Consider the following 21,585-nt stretch of genomic DNA (forward strand, 5'->3'; position numbering starts at 1 on the left):
AAAAAAAATCTAGAAATTGAAGAGAAGCAAATGGGCATAATGCCTTTCATTGCCTGTTAATATGAGACAATTTTTAACACAGCCTCGGGCAGGGAAAGGCAAATGCTCTTGTGTTATAATAAGGACACAGTTATTAGTTATTTGTTAAAAATAAGGTCAAAGTTATGTTAATAGAAGGAATATGAATTTCTCCTAGAGACCAGCTGAGGACCTTTACAAATAAATGAATCATCACAGTGGGAGGTGTGTTTGATTTTAGATACTTTTTTTGAAAATAACTTACAGCCTGAAGTAAAAACACCTACCCTACTCCATAATCAATTTCCTCTCTCTAAATGGGAAACAAAGTCATCATTATGCTTCTCTAACAGAGCCAGAAGACAGAAACACTAACACAAAAGATCCTCCTTCTGCAGGGCCAGCAGAAAACCTTCAGGATAGGGGAGGAGAGGGAATAACTTTCAGCAGGTCATTTCAGCTGCAAAATTGGATAGAAACAATGGATAACTGAAAACAGAAGGGTTGGGAAATCCTGTGTGTTGGAGGGTGAAGAGCTCAGATTAAAAGGGAAAGAAGCTAAAAGGAGAGGACTGAGGAAAGGGGCAGAGAATGGGGAAATTATAGCATAAGTTGTTCAGCTAAGCCACCTACCTCATCATCTATGCAACTAAGTCTGAAAACTTTGGGTCAACTACCTGAAGCCTACAGTAAATTCTTTAGATTTCCCTTAATATTCTGCATATTCATTTCAGTGCTTATAACTGAATCTAGAGAAGAGAAGGTTGTAGCCCCATCACTATGCTGACAGTCATCAGCAAACTTTGGCAGCATCCTAGATGTGATGTACTGTTAATGAGTGAGATCTACCCACAGGCCAAGTTAGGCAATTCAGTCCTCCCACTGTCACTCTTTTTCTAAAAAATGGCTTGAGGCAACAGAGGTTGGCAAGAAAAGGAAAGCAACATGACATGAATTATGAAGAATGTTATTTCTCTTGAAATATAACTATTACCAACATCAGATTCCTAAAGCAAAATAGGAATCACCAGAAAGATTTCATCCCTAGCTATGAACTCAAAATATCACAGTTACAAGTTTGCAAATAGGATGATGAACTACATTGAAATAAATAATAACACAGCATGAAAATAATAATAGTAATAATAATACAGCATGGAACAGACTGTGGAATCTCAGAGGGAAGGCAGGGAAGGGTGGGTGGGTGGGTGGGAAGAGATCAACCAAAGAATTCGTAAGCATATATACATAACCCATGGACACAGACAATAGGGTGGTAGGGGCATGGGGTAGAGGGCAGGGGCAGGCTAGAAGAAGTCAATGGGGAGAAGGGGGGACATATTAAAAATAATAATAAAAATAATTTAAAAATAATAATAATACAAAACCTCAAGTAAGAAAGAAGTAATATCAATTAAGAAAAGGCAAAATAAAACCTGGAAACTAATATTCCCAGGTTTTCAGGAGACTATAGTAGCTTTCAACACTACTTTTGAGTTGCTCTTATATGTTATTAACATTCAATGAGAGATCATGCCCAGAGTCAGTTGCTCCAAGGCAAGGACCTTAAGTGACATATTTTAGCACAATGCACACTTTTTAACATCCAATTAAAAAAAACACCTAGAGTAAAAGAGTAGGAAACACAAGTCATGACAGAAACATAAAAAAGACTAGTAAAATTTAAAATGTGAGCGTCCAATTTTATAAAATTCCACTCAAGTTGGTAGAGTTGCAAGTGCATATGGAAATATAAAATTTTATAATTTTTGTCAAAATAATTAAATACAACTTAGAGTCACTCTGTATGGCATATAGAGTATGTATATAAACAAATTCAATGTGGAACTAATTTAATGTGTCAGCAGAGAGAAATCATTATAAGCAAAAGCTCAGTATTAAGGTTTCTCTGAATATATGTTAATCATGAGATCAAGGAGTTAGAACTAATGATTAGTGTGCCTGGGGCTGTGACTGTGTATGGAAGCTATTGTACTGAAGAAAATAGATACAGGAGATGGGAAGAAAGTCAAATTTTTTCAAGGTTTACTAGTTGAAACAATCTAAAATTGAATTTTTATCTAGACTTTCTTTAGACATAAAAATACAGTTGAAAAATAAACATAGAAATACAGTTGAAATTTTGACAGAAAGCATTTTTAAATCCAGATACACTAAGGAACAGGAAAGCAGAATACTATGATCAATTTGTCAGTGCATTCCACTATTCCCAAATTTTTACTATCTCAGAAAATTTGTTTATTTTCAGGGCTGTCTTACATATTAACTTATGAGCTATGTTTGTACTCCTTCTGGCTTGTGAAGGGTAAGGTTTATAAGCAAAACAAGATAGGAGAAATAATATCAATAAAAGCAGAAAGAACTGAGGAAAGCTCTCATAACCTAATCCCTTCCTGAGTTTTCCCATACCTAAGCTTTTTCTAGTGAAATAAAGTACAGCACAGTGAATATAGTCAACAATATTGGAATAAAACTATGTATTGTGCCAGGTGAGTACTAAACTTGTGGGAAGGAACCACTTGGTTATATAAATGTCTAACCACTATGTTATACACTGAAATTAATATAATATTGAATGTCACCCATGACTCAGTTCCTTGATGAATTAACTCTATATGGAGTTAATTTTCAGTTTGTTAAGCTTTTATTGTTGTTGCAAGGATGAGAGTTACGACTCCCAAGCTCTTTACCTGCTGGCCCTGGCTTTACAAATGCTACTTTAAAGACTCATTCATCCTCATTTGCATATAAAAATTTTATTGAGACCCAGCCATCATACCTCAGTGGTTGAGTGTCAACCTATGAACCAGGAGGCCACGGTTCAATTCCCAGTCAGGACACATCCCCAGGTTATGGGCTCAATCCCCTGCCGGGGTGTCAGGAGGCAGCCAATGAATGATTCTCTCTCATCATTGATGTTTCTATCTCTGTCTCTCTGAAATCAATTAAAAAAATTGTTTTTGATTGAGGAACATAATCCAATCCAGTCACCCACTTATCCGATCTTCAGCTATTGTGAAAATTCAGACTTTATTTTCTTGACCCGCTGAGAAACAGAGCTGGTTCTGCTGACCTTCACAATAAATATCCTGACTCCTAGGTCAAGCCTGATCCAAAAAGACCAATCTGTGACGAGACACACCTGGTATTCACTAGTATATGAATATCCTGATTGGCAAGAACTGCTGAGAGATCATCATAAATGTAATTAGCAAGTCTGTCTTTATTTGGCCAAAGGCAGAATACTCACTGTTAATTGATAGGGTGCCTTCTCCTCCAGAAATTTATAGAGGAAAAAAACACATCAAATTATTAGAAGCTGGAAAACAGGCCTACTGTTTTGTTTGTATGTCACTCTGAAAATACTTTTACTTGATTCAGCAGAAACTTTGGTGGAAAGTGCCAAAACATGGTGTGCAGAAGTTAAATAAATGACCTTGAGCCAGTGGATGAATAAAAGATGATGTAAAAGTCAATGTTTTCATAATGAACTCAACCTTGAAAAATGATCCTGTTGAGAGTCCACTGTGATGTAATCATGGTAAACCATGACAGTCAAACGAAAGGATATTTTTTGTTGTTTTTAAGTCACATACTGTATTATGAGTTTGGCACCGTTCACATGGCCAAAACAAATTCTTTGTACTTCTGAAATACTGTTATCAAACAGCCTGAGTCACCACATTTTCACACACCCACTTTGAGCCAATACTTTGACTATTTTTTAAATAAAATTACATACAGAAGATAATTACACTAAACTGCATGAAATCTCACCCAATATTTGTCATTAGTAGAAAGAAAATGCCTTCATGGAGAAAATGACAAAAAAGGAAAAAAATACAAGCTAAAACTTTAAAGGAGGTGGGGACTAATGATGTGTGAAAATTTAATAGGTTCAGTACGCCCACGATGCCGCACTCCATTTGTTAAGGGACGGTAGAAGCGGCAGTTCTCTGGGTAATGTGAATAGGGTTATTAGCAATAATAATGGTTTGCTAGCTGATACATTTGCAGATTAAGCAACCTCTGTCATGGAGGTCAGTAATATTTCAGCGATATTGCTCAAAAGATAATGGAGTGGCTACTTTATTTTTGCACCAAAAAAAAAAACTGGACTCTTTACCCAAGTGTGTGGCAGCAGAAGTCTTTCTTCTCTCATATTTCAATTTAACGTGCGGTAAGAATTCTACCCAGTACTAAAATATTATGACATTTCACTCATTCGATCATGCAGTGTTCTATAGTTGTGCTCACACTGTCTGCTCCTCTTCTCTTCTTGTTAAAGATCACATCAGAAAAAGCAAAAACTACTTTATAACCAGGGCATTTTATAATAAAAATAATAAATAATGTAAGTTTCCCCATTGGGACTGCATTTTTGCTATTTTTGTAATGAAAATAATAATATGCTAATTTTTAAAATGGCCACTAGGCTTCCTACATTTGAGTTGCATTTATTAGACAAAAATGTCTTTAGGTAAAGGCCTTTGAAACTTTCATAAAGTTACCCTGGAGCCCGCCTGCTGTGCCACCATGGTTGAGCATCGAACTATGAACCAAGAAGTCATGGTTCAATTTCTGGTCAGGGCACATGACCTGGTTGTGGGTCGATCCCCAGTGGGGGCATACAGGAGGCAGCTGACCAATGATTCTCTCTCATCACTGATGTTTCTCTCTCTCTCTCTCCCTCTCCCTTCCTCTCTGAAATCAATATAAATATTATAAATAAAAAGGTTTCCCTGGGTGCCAATGTCTGATTATCTAGACTGGTGGTCAGACATGTAGGTGTGGAGAAGCACATGACTGTTTTGTTGATAACAATGGGAATTCAAGAAGGTCCCTAATAACATGGCACCAGAACTGAGTGCCCTGTGCATGTGGTTTAGTATTATCTTTGCAACTGTCAGTTGTCCATCATAATACCTTGTCTCATGACATCTTTCCATGGAAACCAGAACCACTCAAATTATATAATTAATAACATTCCTTTCAATCACAATTACCATTTGATCTCAGCTCTTTGGCAACTACTGTCAGTAGTTTCAGGAACACATGGTGTTCATAGCAACTCTCAGTACTAGCCAGTTTGGCTAAAATAACAAAATTTGCACTAAAACTTTCATGCAGGTCATGCCTAGATGATATGGGAGTGTTACTTCCCAGATACTGATCTGAAAGACACAGCACAACTATTTTGGGTAGAGGAGGGACTACACTTGGACAATAGTTTGAGGTGTGGTCCAGAGAGCCAGGAGGGAATCTAGCCCAGGGTTGCAGACAGGGCTTGAGCCAGAACCCCTCTGAATTGGGGTCAATTTAGGAAGCAAAAGGCTAACACCAGAGACTAGCAGACACAGAGCTCAGTGTCTTCAATCAGTTTGGAGTCTTCCTCATGAAGGTAATGATCACAGTTCATGATATAACCCCAGAGGGGTAAAGTTAAGAATCATGCCCAGAACCTCAGAGGGAAGCGGGGGAGAGGAGGGGCCTGTGCTGAGGGGTAGAGCAGGCAGGGAGAGGTCAATGGAGGAAAAAGGAGACATATATAATACTTTCAACAATAAAGAATTTAAAATATTAAAAAACCATAATAAGATAAAGTACACATTCATGGGTGGGGGTGGGGGGCAACTCTAAGCCTTATAATAAAAATCTGCAAAACAACTTTTAAAAAAAGAATCACATCCAGTCTTTGAAGTTGAAGATGATGACAGTAATGATGGAAACTCGTGTACCACAGAAAATTCCTAGTCCATTGGTTCCCAAACATTGCTATACACTTGAATCACAGAGTGTTCTTTACATAAAACTGATGAGAAATTTTCTTCAGGAGCAGATATTAAGCAATTTTGTTTAAGAAATTGAAGCATCTGGTTCCCATCCCTGAAAGAGTTTGCCTATATAAATTAGAGGTCTTTCCAGTGGTTCTCAAGGGGTGGTCCAGACCAGAAGCTTTTAAGATCACACCTGAGAATAGTTTATAAATGCAAATTCACCCCAGACCTATGGAATCAGTCACTCAGAGGTGAGCCTGGCAATCTGAATTTTAACAAACCTTCCTGATGATTTTTATTTTTTTGTCAATCCTCACCTGAGGATATTTTTTCCAGTGATCATTTTTTGGGTTGTTGTTTTTTTTTGAGAGAGTGGAAGGGGGGGAGAGAGAGAGAGAGAGAAAGAGAAAGAGAGAGAGAGACATTAATGTGAGAGAGGCACATCGATTGTTTGCCTCCCACATGTGCCTGGACCGGGGCTAGGATTGAACCTGCAATCCAGGTACATGCCTTTGACCTGGAATCAAACCTGCAACCCTTCGGTAGGTGGGCCAACGCTCTAACCCTTAACAACACCAGTCAGGGAAACCCTGCAGATGATTTTGATGCGAAGTCTGAGAATCACTTGTCTTTACAATAATTTATGTAAACTCTTCACTATTTTTTCCCTATAATAAATAGGTAGATGATTATTACAATTTTCAGATTCAATTCTATTTATCCTAAGTTTTTATTCAAATACAAACTCTGCCTTGACCAGTCTGCACATTTTACCTACAGTCTTAAAAGTCACAGAAAAGATTTGTTATGATTACTAAAAGGAATCTCTTAAGGACCTGGACCAACAGCCCACATTCCCAGAGGACTCCTGAACCAGGGACTAGCCTATAATTTTCAAGGGCATCCCTTTTGTCTTCTACCATATATATACACAATCTGAACAGCCATAGGAGAGGGAATCTTCAATCAGAAAGTCTGATTCAGCCTTTGATTTCTCCTATAACTAGAAGCATGACTTATGACAATTTTATGAGCTTTGATTTTCACATAAAGTGGGAATAATAAAAAATAAAATAGAATAAAAATAAAATACCGCATGTTGTGAGAACTGAGAGATCATTTATGTGGAGGAAAAAGTGCTACCAAAAATAAATCAATTTGCTCATTTTACCTAATAGTTCTGTGTGTTGCTCCCTTAACCTATTCACATCATAGACCTCAGGCCTGTGATAGATGACCTGACTTGGCAGATGTCATTAAGACTAAAGAACTTGAGGAGGAAAGATTATCCTGGGTTACTCATGTGGCCCAATGAGTAATTACGTGAATTCTTAAACATGGAGAACTATTCCTAGCTGCAGTCAGAGAGAGAGATGTAAGAACAGAATGGTCAGAGAGACAGACCTTGCTGGCTCAGAAGGTGGAGGGGGTGTGCCAGAAGCCAAAGAATATGGGCAGCCTCTAGAACAGGGGTCCTCAAACTATGGCCTGTGGGCCACATGCAAATACAAATATTGTATTTGTTCCTGTTTTGTTTTTTTACTTCAAAATAAGATATGTGCAGTGTGCATAGGAATTTGTTCATAGTTTTTTTAAAAACTATAGTCTGGCCCTCCAACGGTCTGAGGGACAGTGAACTGGCCCCCTGTTTAAAAAGTTTGAGGACCCCTGCTCTAGAAGTCAGAAAAAACAATGGAATACATTCTCCCCAAAAGTCTCCCAAAGGAAATGCAGCTCTGACACCTTGATTTTAGGCCAGTTGAACTTGGGACCCCTGTAGAACCTTAGATAATAAATTTGTGTCATTTTAAGCCACTAAAGCTTTGGTAGTTTGTTATGGCAGCAATAGGAAATTAATACCCATTCCTATGCTTATTCTCTTTAAGTTACTTTAAAATGTAAAATGGGGTGCATAACAGGGCCCCTGGCACCCAAATGGATCTCAGGAGCAGATTAATGGTCCGGATTAATGATTACAATACACAGGCAAGGTAGTTACTATATGTAAGCAACATGTATCCTCCTTTCACTGAATCAGATAGAGTAAACGCACATTAAGAAAACCAAGTCAGATCATAATTTGTCAAGAAAGCTGGGACTTTGAACTTGTCAATTTTTTCCCCCCAACAGTGGTTTTATTGTTTGTTTTTGTTTTTTATCTTTATTGTTGAAAGTATTACATAGGTCCTCCTTTCTCCCCCATTGATCTGTGGAAGAGGTCAACTTCTTTTTTGAAAAGGATGTTTCTATTCTTGCTCTCTTCTTGCAAGACATGAAATATAAAGTCTTAGCAGCACTAGCCACCACAAAACAGAGCTATACTTACCATTAAATTCCTCCAAGGAGAAATCAGAAATTAGTGGATATAGCAGCAGAATGATGAGTTTTTTTGAAAGTGCCTGAATGACCAGTGCTTGCCTAACATTGTAGGAGAAGAGTGTTAAGGGGTAAACCATGTGCTTATTATTAATTAAAATATGCATCCAATTGCCTCACCAGCAGAAATATACTCTATAGTTGTGAAGAGAAGTTAAAACATAATATATCGATTGATACTGTGTTTTGCCAGGACGGCAAACCACCAGGAACTCACTTTTAGAATTATTTTCAAGATCCATCATTTTAGTATTTCAAATACAAACAGGAATAGGAACTGAACAAAATATGGGCTTGTAAAGAGCATTAAGAAGCTTCTCTAGAGACTGTATGGGAATTATTTGTGAGAAGCTTGCGGATGGCTCACATGGCAGAGAGTAGAGAGAGCAAGCTCTCACCTCTTTTATAAGGACACCAATCCTATTCATGAGAGCCCCACCCTCATGACCTAATTACCTCCCGAAGGCCCCACCTCCTAATACCATCCTATGAGGGTTAGGATTTCAACCTATGAATGGGGAAGTTGTGACACAAGCTTTCAGTTCATAACAGAGGCTGGACATTTATCCACTTATTCCCTCCCTAGGGAAGTCCATGTTGCACAAAAGTAATAGTGTGACTGTGGGACCAAGTGGACTACTCTACAGGAGCACTCACTACGCAGGCACAGAGAGCTTGAGACAAATGTCTGGATGAGGAACCCTGTAAAGCCTACTCAGAATGGAATGGGTGGGGGGATCGATGCAAGGGATGTTGGCCTGAAGCCTGGCAGTACTTCACAATCCTTCTGTAATAAAACTACTTAAGAAACTGGGCTGGAAATCAGATTGCTTGGAGTTGAATTCCAACACCATCACTTAATGCTTATGCTTCCTCTAGAAAGTTAATTTTTCTGAGCTTTAGTTACCTATCTGTATAATGGAGATAAGTGTCGCGTATAAGGTTTTTATCAGCATAAATGGAGCAATCTTAGGACCAGGCCAGTCCTGCACACATAGTGAACATTCAGCGATATTAACCACTAGAGGCCTGGTGCACAACATTTGTGCACTGGAGGGGGGGGTCTCTCAACCCGGCCTGTGCCCTCTCATAGTCTGGGACCCCTCCGTGGACATCCCCTGAGAGGTACTTAGTGCTGTTGCAGAGGCAGGAGAGGCTCCCGCCACCACCACTGTGCTTGCCAGCTGAAAGCCCGGCTTCTGGCTGAGCAGCGCTCCCCCTGTGGGAGCACACTGATCACCAGGGGGCAGCTCCTGCATTGAGCGTCTGCCCCCTGGTGGTTAGTGTGCACCATAGCAACCGGTCATTCAGCCATTTGGTCGATTTGCATATTAGCCTTTTTATTATATAGGATTATCAAAATCATGGATGACGATTATTATGCTGGCTCTGCTGCTACAGTAACATAAGTTGAGGTTGAGAGAAAGTCAGAGGGAAAAGGAACAATCTATATTTTCTTTTCTTCACTTTAACTGAAGGTAAATGATATGCTAGTCCAGCCTTAGGGTTATAGAAGACACCAAATCAGGATCTCATGGGACAAAATGGGAAGTGGCAGGCTGGTTGTCACCTGTGCAAATACAGGAAAGGAGAAGTTGAGAGGCATCCCTAGGGATAAGTGTTTTTGACCCAGGTGGAGGAACTTTTGGCTGCTAGTAATACCTCTAAGCCTCAAATAGAATTAGACCTTTCTGTGCATTCCCAATGAAAGTTAAACACTATTTGGCTGTCTGTCCAACCAATTTTAGTTTATTGCCCTTTCTCATTCATTGGCTCAAGCCCCCAGAAATCAGTGCTCAGTGATACTAATACCAAGCCCTCAATAGTGATAAGTGGGGTGGGTCCCGAGCAAAGCTCAAACAGTCAGATTTCTCTTTTCCAGAGCCACTTAAATTTCATATATGCTTAGACCAACCACATACAATATAGGGAGATGGGGTAGTCATAGCCCACCATGTAAAGTAGAAAAGTTGTTTGCAAAAATAGTAAAACAGACATGTAGAGAGGAATGAAAGTGAAGGAAGGAGCCCCGATGACTTTTCCTGTTTGTGTTAGTGAGGCAAGGGTGAATTCTGTCCCTGGATTCCATGCTGTGCCCCAGTACCCTCATTATTAATTTGCCTTTTGACTTAAGAAGTATCTCTAGTTGGTTTATGCTACTTCAAATAAAACAATTCAAACCATATAATCACAAAACCTCTGCTACTGAGCCAGGATTTCTGCCTCAATGATTACCCTCTAGCTCAATTTGAAAAATATTACTGGATCTTTCTCTTAAATACAGTGACGGTAAGGGGCAGAAAGTAACACCGTAACTGCAACAACCTAATCCTGTGAAGTCATTAAAAGTTTTCATGTGTGACAATGCTCCTTTATAGAGATAACACTGTAGCTAGTTAGCTAACTCCAACAAATAAAACTGAGCCAACTACAAAAACACTAAACTATCCTGAGGAATCTTAATATCATTGCTATTAACACCATGTAGTGTAAAAGTGCAGATTGTTGAAAGTTTGTGACTACATATAAATAGATATATGGTATGTTAACACTGTCTGCCAAGTAAGCAAGGCTCTCTTTATTTAAAAATAAAAATAAAAAACCCTTATATTTGTTTTGATAAGAACAGTTCTCCCCATAGGGGAAAAAATAAACACACTTACCATATAAAACAATCAATATGCAAGTCATAGAACATAAAAAATTTTATTTCCAAACAATATTTCAACTTATTCATATATTTTGGTTGACAAAATGCCTTTGTTTCCAACCTTTCTGCTATCATGTGGAATTGTTACTAAGCTAAATTCCTAATATTTAGCACCATATTTATCAACATAGTTTATCTATGAAGATGGAATTTTTCATACTATAATCATACATTCTTGAAAAGACAATAATTATAGTTCCTGGGTAAAAAATATTTAGTCAACCTAATTAGAATTACTAATACAGGGATGAGGGAACAAATGATCCATATTACCTAGCTTTAAGTGACATATGATTTCTTTTTGGCCAAAAATTTACTTGTTTTAATAACATACAGTTAAATAGTACGACGCTAATGTATTTTCATTGGATTATCAAAGAGGATGCTAGGTAGAGGGGTTTCAAACATTTTGAATTGGAAGGCACACACTAAGAAGGGTAAAATGCAAACAGTTCATGAGCCCGTATGTATAGTATAGTATGGATTACAGTCCAGTTTCCTCTCTTAGCTGAGAGAGGAGGATGGCCTAGAGCTACAGGAAGTGAAGCGAAGGTGAACTACATATAGTCCAAGTCCAGCATAGCCACAAGGTAGAAACCCAGAGGAAATTTGACATATTCAGTACAAGTCAGCAGGAAGAGCACAAAGATTCAGTGCCCCAAAGTAAGCAAGATTTAGCCGGAAGGTGGGACTTGGCAAGTCTCTCTGGAAAGAAGTAGTAAGTGGAATGGCCAAGTCCAGGGATAAGGTATAAAGGAGAGCGACAGTCCCCATGCTCCCCTCCCCTGCCATGAGTGAATGGCCCTGGGGTTTCCCTAAAGCATCTAACGCAGTGTTCTCCACCCAGCATGGACATTGTATCACCCGAGGAGGTTTAAAAAACATACTAATACCCAAAACCAATTCAGTAAAAAATCTCTGGTGGTACAAATACACAGCCAGCATTGGGAACTACAGATTAAATAAAAGGGATTGCCCCCACACGGAAATGCTGACAGTGAATGTGGGTTACTATAAGGAATCCCTTGCATCCAGACCTTCCCAGGGGACTACACATAGAGCTGGCAAGGTCACGGCTTTATGGTCATCAGCAATCGCGTCGGGAGAGAGCTGCCAAGGCACTAAGCTAGTTCAGAGGACGTGCTCAGCATCCCGTAGCAGGAAAAAGTACATAAACGCATACATAGCAACGTCCATAATAAAGTACATTCCAAAATGGGTTATCACAAAATGATTATGACTTAATAACCTATGTAAGTGCCCATTCAAAGGAAACAATGAGAAATGCCCCAAATCCTTTCCAGGTTCGGTCTAAGGCATAACAGGAAGAAAAATGTTTCCTTTTGTCTAAATATTAAAGGGTCTTAATTTTAAAAATCTGCTTTTGTCCCAAATGCTCAGACGTTCATATATGCAAAAGCAAAACAAGAAATCTCTTAAGAAGCTGATCCTCATAGCTACAGCATTTCTCCATCCCGAAAAGCAGCATGCTTTTGGTGCATGTCTAGATGCTTTTCTCCCAACATGTGTACCTGAAAACCAAAATGAGATGCCATCCTCCTGTCTGAGACAGACAAGGGGCTTCTAGCCTTTGCCCTGAGGAGGTAAGAGCCCTCTTGGAATGTGTCCATCATTAAAACAGTGCTTGAGGGAATGTGCCTACTCACATTTTAATTATTGTTTTACTCGAGTTACCCCTATCTTGGCCAACCCCAAACCTACTTTCTGGCAATTATATCCCTTGTTTATCAAGACATTTGAGTTTACACCAAAACAATAATCTGCTTTTAAAAATTCATCATATTCACTAGTGTTATGGTGACATCAATCCCTTTACAAGGACAAGAGCTAAACATGTCACATGAGCTAACATTTTAGCCTGAGCAGCATAATAATGATCCTGTTATTACTAGAGAACCCTGCTGTGCTTATTAGCATACATCAGGATACAAATCAAGTTTAGTGGAAGCACCAAAACCTTTCTGCAAAGTTAGGTACATTTATCTAGTTCCCTGCTTATCCCCACTTCCTTTCTGCCAGAGAAAGCAGGGAAATGTAGAGCCACATAGGATTTTATTTTTACAACATTACTTAAACAGTCAGAAAAAGACAAAGTTTACTTTGTAAATGAACAGTTTTCCTGCTTTAAATATATTACTAGAGGAGGCCACTTCTGCAAAACCAGGGAAAGAAAAAGGAGATGATGCAGGGCCGTGTGGATAGGATTCAACATTAAAAGTGGGACCTCGTGTGTATCTAGGATTAAAGAAGAGAAGAGATCATTGGAGGGTTTGTTAAAACACAAAAGAAGACAGAAATCATTCTCTTAAGGATAGAGATTAATACTGGAGGTCCGTGAAATTCAGTACTTTTTTTTCTGTTTCAAGAGCATAGGATCTACAAGAGGGAAACCTTCCTTCCTTCAACTTCCACCCTTTATATTTTTTCAACCTGCAATTCAGCAAATTCCATTTTTATTTTACCTGTGGTTAATATTTACTTCTTTTCTGTTTTAAGGTTCCAGAAGAAATGAACCATATCTTACTGATTCCTCACAATGCCTAATATTCAGTGCTTATATTCATTGGTTGCTTCATTCTAGAAAGGTAGTAAGATGTCTGGAAAATTCTTTACTCAGGGCATGTCAAGTGGAAGAGATGAATGGAAGCTTCTATGCCAGGAGGTGTCACCTCTCAGATTTGGCATGTGCAACTAAGAACCATGCTTATTATGGAAAATAAATACAATTTTACATACATGAGGTCAAACTGCATATCCAAATAGGTAATAAATCTTATAAATAAAATTATTTTTTAAAAGTATGAATAGTAATATATAAATGATAAAGGTCCATGACTTGATATCACACATTCTAAAACATGCTTGGACCAAGACTGTATGTATTTTTTTTAGCCTTGCTCTTTAGCATGGCCCATTTCATCTCTGAAGACAATCAAGTCACTATCATTTCTTCTTTATGACCTTCATTGTGTCATGTTAAAATGTCAGGAACTCTAAGCATTTCATAAGCATTCAATATCTCTTAATATAACATAATTATAATAGTAATGATTATGATTATATTATTTAAATTATGTATTTTTTCTTTCTTTTCTGCATTTAGAGATCTTGGTGGCTAGCATTTATTTCTATAATTCTTAGTCAACAATCCAAACATTTTGTTGTATCTATATAAGAACATGTGTACAGAATTCAAACCATGGTTAAAGTGAATCAATGCTGGAATGCACCAAGTGCATTCATGCGCCTATAAAAACTTCTATAAACATGCTCTGGCCAGTATGGCTCAGTTAGTTAACCATGCACCGAGATGTTGCCAGTTAGATTCCTGGTCAGGGCATATGTCCAGGTTACAGGCTCAATCCTTGGTAGGGCTCATGCAGGAGGCAGTAGACCATTGATGTTTGATCACTGATCTCTCTCTCTCTCTCTCTCTCTCTCTCTCTCTCTCTCTCCTCCTTTCTCTTGGTGGGGAGAGATTAACCAAAGAAGGTATACTAGTATGTATATATGCATAACCCATCAACATGGACAATAGTGTGGTGAAGGCCTGGCTGGAGTGGGGGCAGTTCTGGGTGGGAGGAGGTCAGTGGGGGGAAAAGAGGGACATCTGTAATACTTTCAACAATAAAGATAAATTTTAAAATATTAAAAGAAAACTTCTATGCATTTTAACTGATAGCCACTTAGTACTAAAAGATAAAAACCAAAATTTTATTTTAGCAAGAATACACTAAATTCTTTGGGATTTATTCAGCATATGAATAAATGCAAAAGAAAGCAATAATATATGAAGATTTATATAGAATTGTATGTTTTCATTCTCAGGCTCAGGGTTAATGCTCACTATGATAAAATAAAGAATGGTGGCATTAATCCATTCATCAAAATGGATAACATGTCAAAGATAAGAAGTTGCCTCAACAAATTGTATTCATATAGGATGTTAGTTACTGTATACATCTCAAGTGAAAGTCGTGCTACTATTACTTTTCAGGCACCAGAAAAACTACATTAGAACACAAACTTCTCTAATACGTAAATATGCTAATGCTTTAGTCAACCATCCTCACTTCTGTAGATGCCCCTTAATTGATGAGTGTGGTTTGGCAGTAGTAATGAGGAGGAAATGTTTTCCTTATTAGACTGATCTACACAAACAATCAATAAAAGGCATCAATACTTAAATTAATGCCCACAGATTATAATAATAATGACTCACATTTGAAATTTTTGAAGCCAAATATTTCAGAGTGTAATTTGTAGTCTAACTATTTTTCTTGAATCAATCACTTCATTGTTTCGTTAAAGTGTCATGTCAAAGCCATACGTTAGAAGTGCTTCTAAATGATTAAATATCTAATTTCTTTCATGTGCCTTTCTCATTTGTTTTCAAAGCTATGTGAAACAGGCTTCTGGGGAAATGGTATATTAATGCGCATTTGTAGTAATTCATAGTGTTGAGTTATGTGAAGTAATAAAATGGCATTTCCTCTAATTTATTGAAGGAGAAGATTATCATCAGGAACAATAAGAAATGACATTTTTATAAGAAATATGAATTTACATTGAGACTAACAGTCAAGAGCAAGATATACTAATACATTTCCAGCTTTTTATACTTGTCATCATTACTTTTACTATTACTCAACTTCAAGTGCTTTACCTAATACAAATTTATTACAAGACAAAAATTTGATTTCTATGATAAAAAATGAAATAGGTGAAGTTGAGACATGAGCCACAGCAGGAATTTTGCCAACACTCAGTTCTAGCTAAAACATGGACCTTTAGGCACAGGTTATACATTTATGTAACTTTTTCAATGGCATAATGTTGTAGTGTAAAACATAGGCTATGATCTGACTTGAAAATCCAGATTTAACCAATTCAGGACCAACTTATCCACTATCCATTATATATTGTCTTTAAGTACATTAATTTACTCACTCCCAGTAACATGCAGCTATTTACTAGGCAGTAGGAATAATTTTAAGTATACTAGTCATGTGTTCTGAAATCAGTTATCACAAATTCTAAAATAAATAATATACTTAAGCAACTTTACATTTTGCATATTCAATAATATATTGTGTAACTGGTCTGCAGAAAAACTTACAGACCAATGCTCCTGGTGAGCAATGGTTTTAGAAAAACTGTCCAAAGTCCAAATTACACCATTTTAAAGACTCTGGAGAATTACCAAGTCTTGGACTTGAGACCATGATCCCAGACAAAAGGGAAGTACAAAGGATAGAGCCTGACATTCATTACTGGTTTTCCCCTTAAATCAGTCAGCCAATGCAGAACTCCAACTAAATGGATTACAAAATATCTGTCAGGGTACACAGTGCATCATGAAGATGATACTATATAAAGACTCTCAAAAGCTATTTAACTCAGATGTTGCTTATCTTTATTGATTAAAGATTGTCTGTAATTCCATATACATAATTTTTATAATTATTGTTTAAAAGTGTTTCTATGCATGCTCAAAGCAGAGGAAAAAACAAAGCTATTCCAAGTACATCTTAGGTCAGTGATGGCGAACCTTTTGAGCTCGGCGCGTCAGCATTTTGAAAAACCCTAACTTAACTCTGGTGCCGTGTCACATATAGAAATTTTTTGATATTTGCAACCACAGTAAAACAAAGACTTATATTTTTGATATTTATTTTATATATTTAAATGCCATTTAACAAAGAAAAATCAACCAAAAAAATGAGTTCGCGTGTCATAGGTTCGGCATCACTGTCTTAGGTGCTCTCTATACAACTATATTAATAAAAGAGTAATATGCTAATTAGACCGGGAGACCTTCCAGAGACCTTCCGGACAAAGCCAGGGGCTTGGCTGGCCTGCAAACTGCCCCCAAACAGCCTCAACCCCTCGCCCAGGCTGGCCACACCCCCGCAGAGACCCTCACCCCGATGGGGGTGTGGCCAGCCTGCAAACAGCTATCAGCCCCTCACCCAGGCCGGCCACACACCCCAGTGGGGACCCCCACCCTGAAGGGGATGTGACCAGCCTGTAAACGGCCCTCAGCCCCTCGCCCAGGCAGGCCATGCCCCCCAGTTGGGACCCCCACCCGGATGGGGGTGTGGCCAGTCTGCAAATGACCCTTGGCCCCTCACCCAGGCCAGGCGCCCCCCTGCAGGGGACCCTCACCCTGATGGGGGCATGACCAGCCTGCAAATAGCCATCAGCCCCTTGCCCAGGCTGGCCACGGCCTCCAGCGGGGACCCCCACCCCGAAGGGTGTGTGGCCAGCCTGCAAACCACCCCAGCCCCTCGCCCAGGCCGGCACCGCACCCCAAGGAACCCCTACCCTGATCCGGGACCCCCTTCAGGGCAGACCAGCCGGCCCCCACCCGTGCACCAGGCCTCTATCTATACTAATAAAAGGGTAATATGCTAATTAGACCAGGAGACCTTGTGGACGTCCTTCCAGACAAAGCCATGATGGTGGGGCCAAGGCAGAGGAGGTTAGGGGTGATCAGGCCAGGAGGGGAGGGCAGTTGGGAGTGATCAGGTTGGCAGCGGGGGAGAGAGTTGGGGGACAGCAGGCCAGCAGTGGGGGGCATTTGGGGGTGATCAGGCTGGCAGGGGGGCAGTTGGGGACAAGCAGGCCAGCAGGGGGGCATTTGGGGGCGATCAGGCTGGCAGGGGGGGCAGTTGGGGACAAGCAGGCCAGCAGGGGGGCAGTTGGGGGCAAGGAGGCCAGCAGGGGGGCAGTTGGGGGTGAGAAGGCTGGCAGGGGGGCAGTTGGAGGTGAGCAGGATGGCAGGCAGAGTGGTTAGGGGCAATCAGGCAGGCAGGCAGATGAGCGGTTAGGAGCCAGCAGTCCCAGATTGCAATCATAGGGATCAGGCCTAAACCGGCAGTTGGACATCTCCCGAGGGGTCCCAGATTGGAGAGGGTGCAGGCTGGGCTGAGGGACAACCCCCCCATGCACAAATTTCATGCACCAGGCCACTAGTATTTATATAAATATGACTTAACATGACATAATAATTTTTTAATTTAGGTAAAACTGCCTAAATTCAACCCCAATGCCTGAATGCTCTGCACATTATAAAATCAAACACACTGACAATTTTAACAAATACTCTGCTTTATTTTTGTGTCATATTCATATATCTGAATCTCTCTACATCTATCTAACCTATTTATATAGTAACATTAGTCTGAAGATTTATATTTGTAACAAAAATATTTGTCAAGAATCTAAATAACTATTACACATTTTACAATAATAATACAGGAAATTTTATATCTAAGTTGGCTTTTGAGAAATAGAAATTATGGGAAATCTAACTTGATTTCAGTTTTCATTAACACTGATGTATCTGGAATAATATATTTTTAGATTCAGTGTTTTTAGAAGCAGATATTATTCATATTAATTTTCTAAAAGATTATACTATTGATGGAAAAATATAAATTCCTAACTCAATAGAACATGAAATAAATCAGTGGGGAAAAAACTTCCTTGTTTTTCAAGCAATTTAAATCATTCAAGTAGCTTACTACTTAATGTTCTGTTTTTTAACTACAAATAGCTTTTAGTTGGAAGTAAAATGTTGTCATTTCTTATAATGCTTTGGATTTAGTAAAATAAAATAAAAACTATATAGAAATTCAGGCAGAAACAAGAATATGAAACATCTTGAAGCTATTGAAACTAAATCCCAGGCATTATGTTATCACAGTGATTTAGTGAAGCAATCACTGACGTTAGCATATCATGATTCTGGTCTGATTGATACTATTTAGACCTCAGTCAGAAACACATACCTACATTCTTACCTAAATAGTTACAACTGAATAGTTATTTCTCTTCCTCTCCCTCTCCTCCTCCCTTCTACTCCTTTCCCTCTCCCCCTTTACCCCCTTCCTCTCCCCCTTCTCTCTAAGTACTATAGGAAAACAACTTGAGAGAAACACCATTTTATTATTCTATAGCCACATGTGTTCATATTTCAAACTCATTGTGTTTAGCAAGAATTAATTAAATTTACAGTAATGAAACTCCACTTGCTATTGTACAAGAAATTACTTTTTGGTTCACAAACAAAATGTTCCTTCGTGAGATAAAATAGTCAACACAACAGTTCTGTTTCAGGGGAAAACAATAAGGGCTTTCTTTCTAAGTAAGGAAAGTTTAGTCATAAGAAACAGGGAATTGATTTCAAAAGAGGAATCAAATTTCTCCACTTCTTCAAATAAACTCCCCGCGTAGGGATGCCAGTGAAGAACCCCTTGTGAGACACTATTTTTCTGTTCTGTGTTGTAAGATTACAAAGGGCATTGAAAACAGCAACAAAGTTCTAACATACTTTGAATATTTTTTCGATAATGTCAAATCTGATAGCCACAATTTGTGCTACAAACTTCATCTAAAGAATATGTATTCCACTACTACCTGCAAGAGTTTGAAAGCATTGGTTTACTTACCATCAATTTTCCCACGCACGTGCAACTCTGCCTCATGCACCCAAGCAAATGTGAAGTTGTTAGCAGTCAAAAAACAAACAAACAAAAAAAACGACTTGCCATTTCCTTATACGATGTGCAAAAGATTAAATCACTCATTTGAGCAAATTCTTTTTGAGATCTGGATTCTTATTTTACTCTATACTTTTTAACCTTCCTTTTCCATTCCAAGTGGACACTAGGCCCTTAGCATTTATTTAGTTGTCTCTGATAATTTTTTGCTGGACATATTTTAAGTCAAAGTTTTTCCCCTTTTTTGTTAAAACTTTAAACATCGAAAAGAAAAATATTAACCTAGGTCAGCAAGTTTCAACCTTTTTCATCTCATGGCACACATAAAACGAATTACTAAAATTCTGTGACACCAAAAATTATATTATTTTTTGCATATCTGACAAAAATAGATATAATGTTGATTCATTCACATCAGATGGCTATTGTTGTGTTGGCTCTTGTCTTTTTTTATTTGACAATCTAAGGGTAAGGAGGTCAGTGCCCCTAACTAAATAGTCAGGTATTGCATATTTTAAAAATTCTTGCGGCACACTGGTTGAAAATCGCTGGCTTAGCTGTCTTTAGTCACAGAAAAGAAAGAGGGGGTGCTTTAAGTGAAGTAAAAAGAGGACTCCACTAAGCAATGCAAGTTATCAGAACAGAATTGAGGGTATAGCTAAGAACACTAACAAGCAGTTGAGGGGGAAATGGCAGTAGCAGAGACAGACAACGAAAAGTAGTTCAAAGTTCTAGAAACACGGACACACAGACAGATTATATGGGTCATGCCCTGAGTGGGGCAGAAGAGGGGGTGACCATTTTTATTAAATGTTCCTATAAAACATTTCACTACTTCCCCAGTTTGAAATCTCCATCCAACCCACTCAAAGAGTAAGGCAGTCACATCAGACGGCACCTTTTGGTCCTTGATTCCAATGCCAAATTCTCTGGTGTTATACGTATAAAATGGATTTCATTAATTTACTAATACCCTTATTTTGAAAGCTAAAAACCAAGGGAGGTAAGAATATTTAATGAACCCCTTTATGTGCCAGACATTGTACAGGACATTTTACACATTTTATTTCACTTAATGAGCCATTTGATTTTATATATCAAATTATATAAAAAGCTGTACCTTCTTCACTCACCTCTAAAATTAATTCAATGTATGTTATGGCACCTAGCTAATATGCATATAATGACTATGTTTTGGTCAATATAAAAACTAATTTGTCTAAGAGATTAGTATTGATTCATGTAGAACTATGATCAATATTGAAATCTGTGGGTCAATTATTTTTAAAATGTGTAACATTACTGACCATACAGGTTATAACTTATGAAATATTCAATGTATTAGAAAAAGATACATTTGAGGAGAAGCCATTTGCCATTTTAAAGTTGTATTAATATCAGAAAAATAACTCAACTTTGTCACTTCAGAGATGTTTTTTAAACCATCTCTAGATCTTACTTTGAATTTTTATCCTCAGAGTTTTCTGTATAGTGTGGGATCGGATCAGCATGAGGTCTGCAGGCGCTGGTTGGGGAGAGAACTGGGAAAACACACTCCACCTTCCCCCTCATTGTGATACACCCTTCCTGTGGTCTGATCTCTAGGTTTTGAGGGATCTCAGATGGAAGGCGGGGGTGGGAGGAATAGGTAGAGATTAACCCAGAAACTTCTATGCATATATGCGTAACCCATGGACACAGACAATAGTGTGGTGAGGGGAGGACATATGTAATATTTTCAACAATAAAGATAAATTTTAAAAGAGTAATCATATGTGAAAATAAAAAGATATTAAATTAAAAAATAATAGAAAAGCAAATAAGGAAAAAACATGTAAACAGGAAAGTAGATAGGGCATGTGAGTAGCTCTTTAGAATAATTTTCTCTAAAATTAAAGAAGATAGTTTAAGCTACCATCAGATCCAGAGCACCAACCCCCAGCCACAGATTCTGTAATGCACAGGCCCTCAGGTGTTAGAGGTCCCTCTGAGAGGCGAGTGAGGGAACCACAAACTCCAGAACCCCACCAGAAAGTTGACATGTTATTGCTTTGGAATGGAGTTCTTTTTAGAATGGGGTCTGTGTTTATTGAGAATTATTGTGGGGGGTTTTTCCTACAATATAGGATCAAACATCCTAAACAGCAAACAACAT

This window comes from Myotis lucifugus, unplaced genomic scaffold, assembly GCF_000147115.1.
Source record: "Myotis lucifugus unplaced genomic scaffold, Myoluc2.0 scaffold_15, whole genome shotgun sequence".
Taxonomy (NCBI): Eukaryota; Metazoa; Chordata; class Mammalia; order Chiroptera; family Vespertilionidae; genus Myotis; species Myotis lucifugus.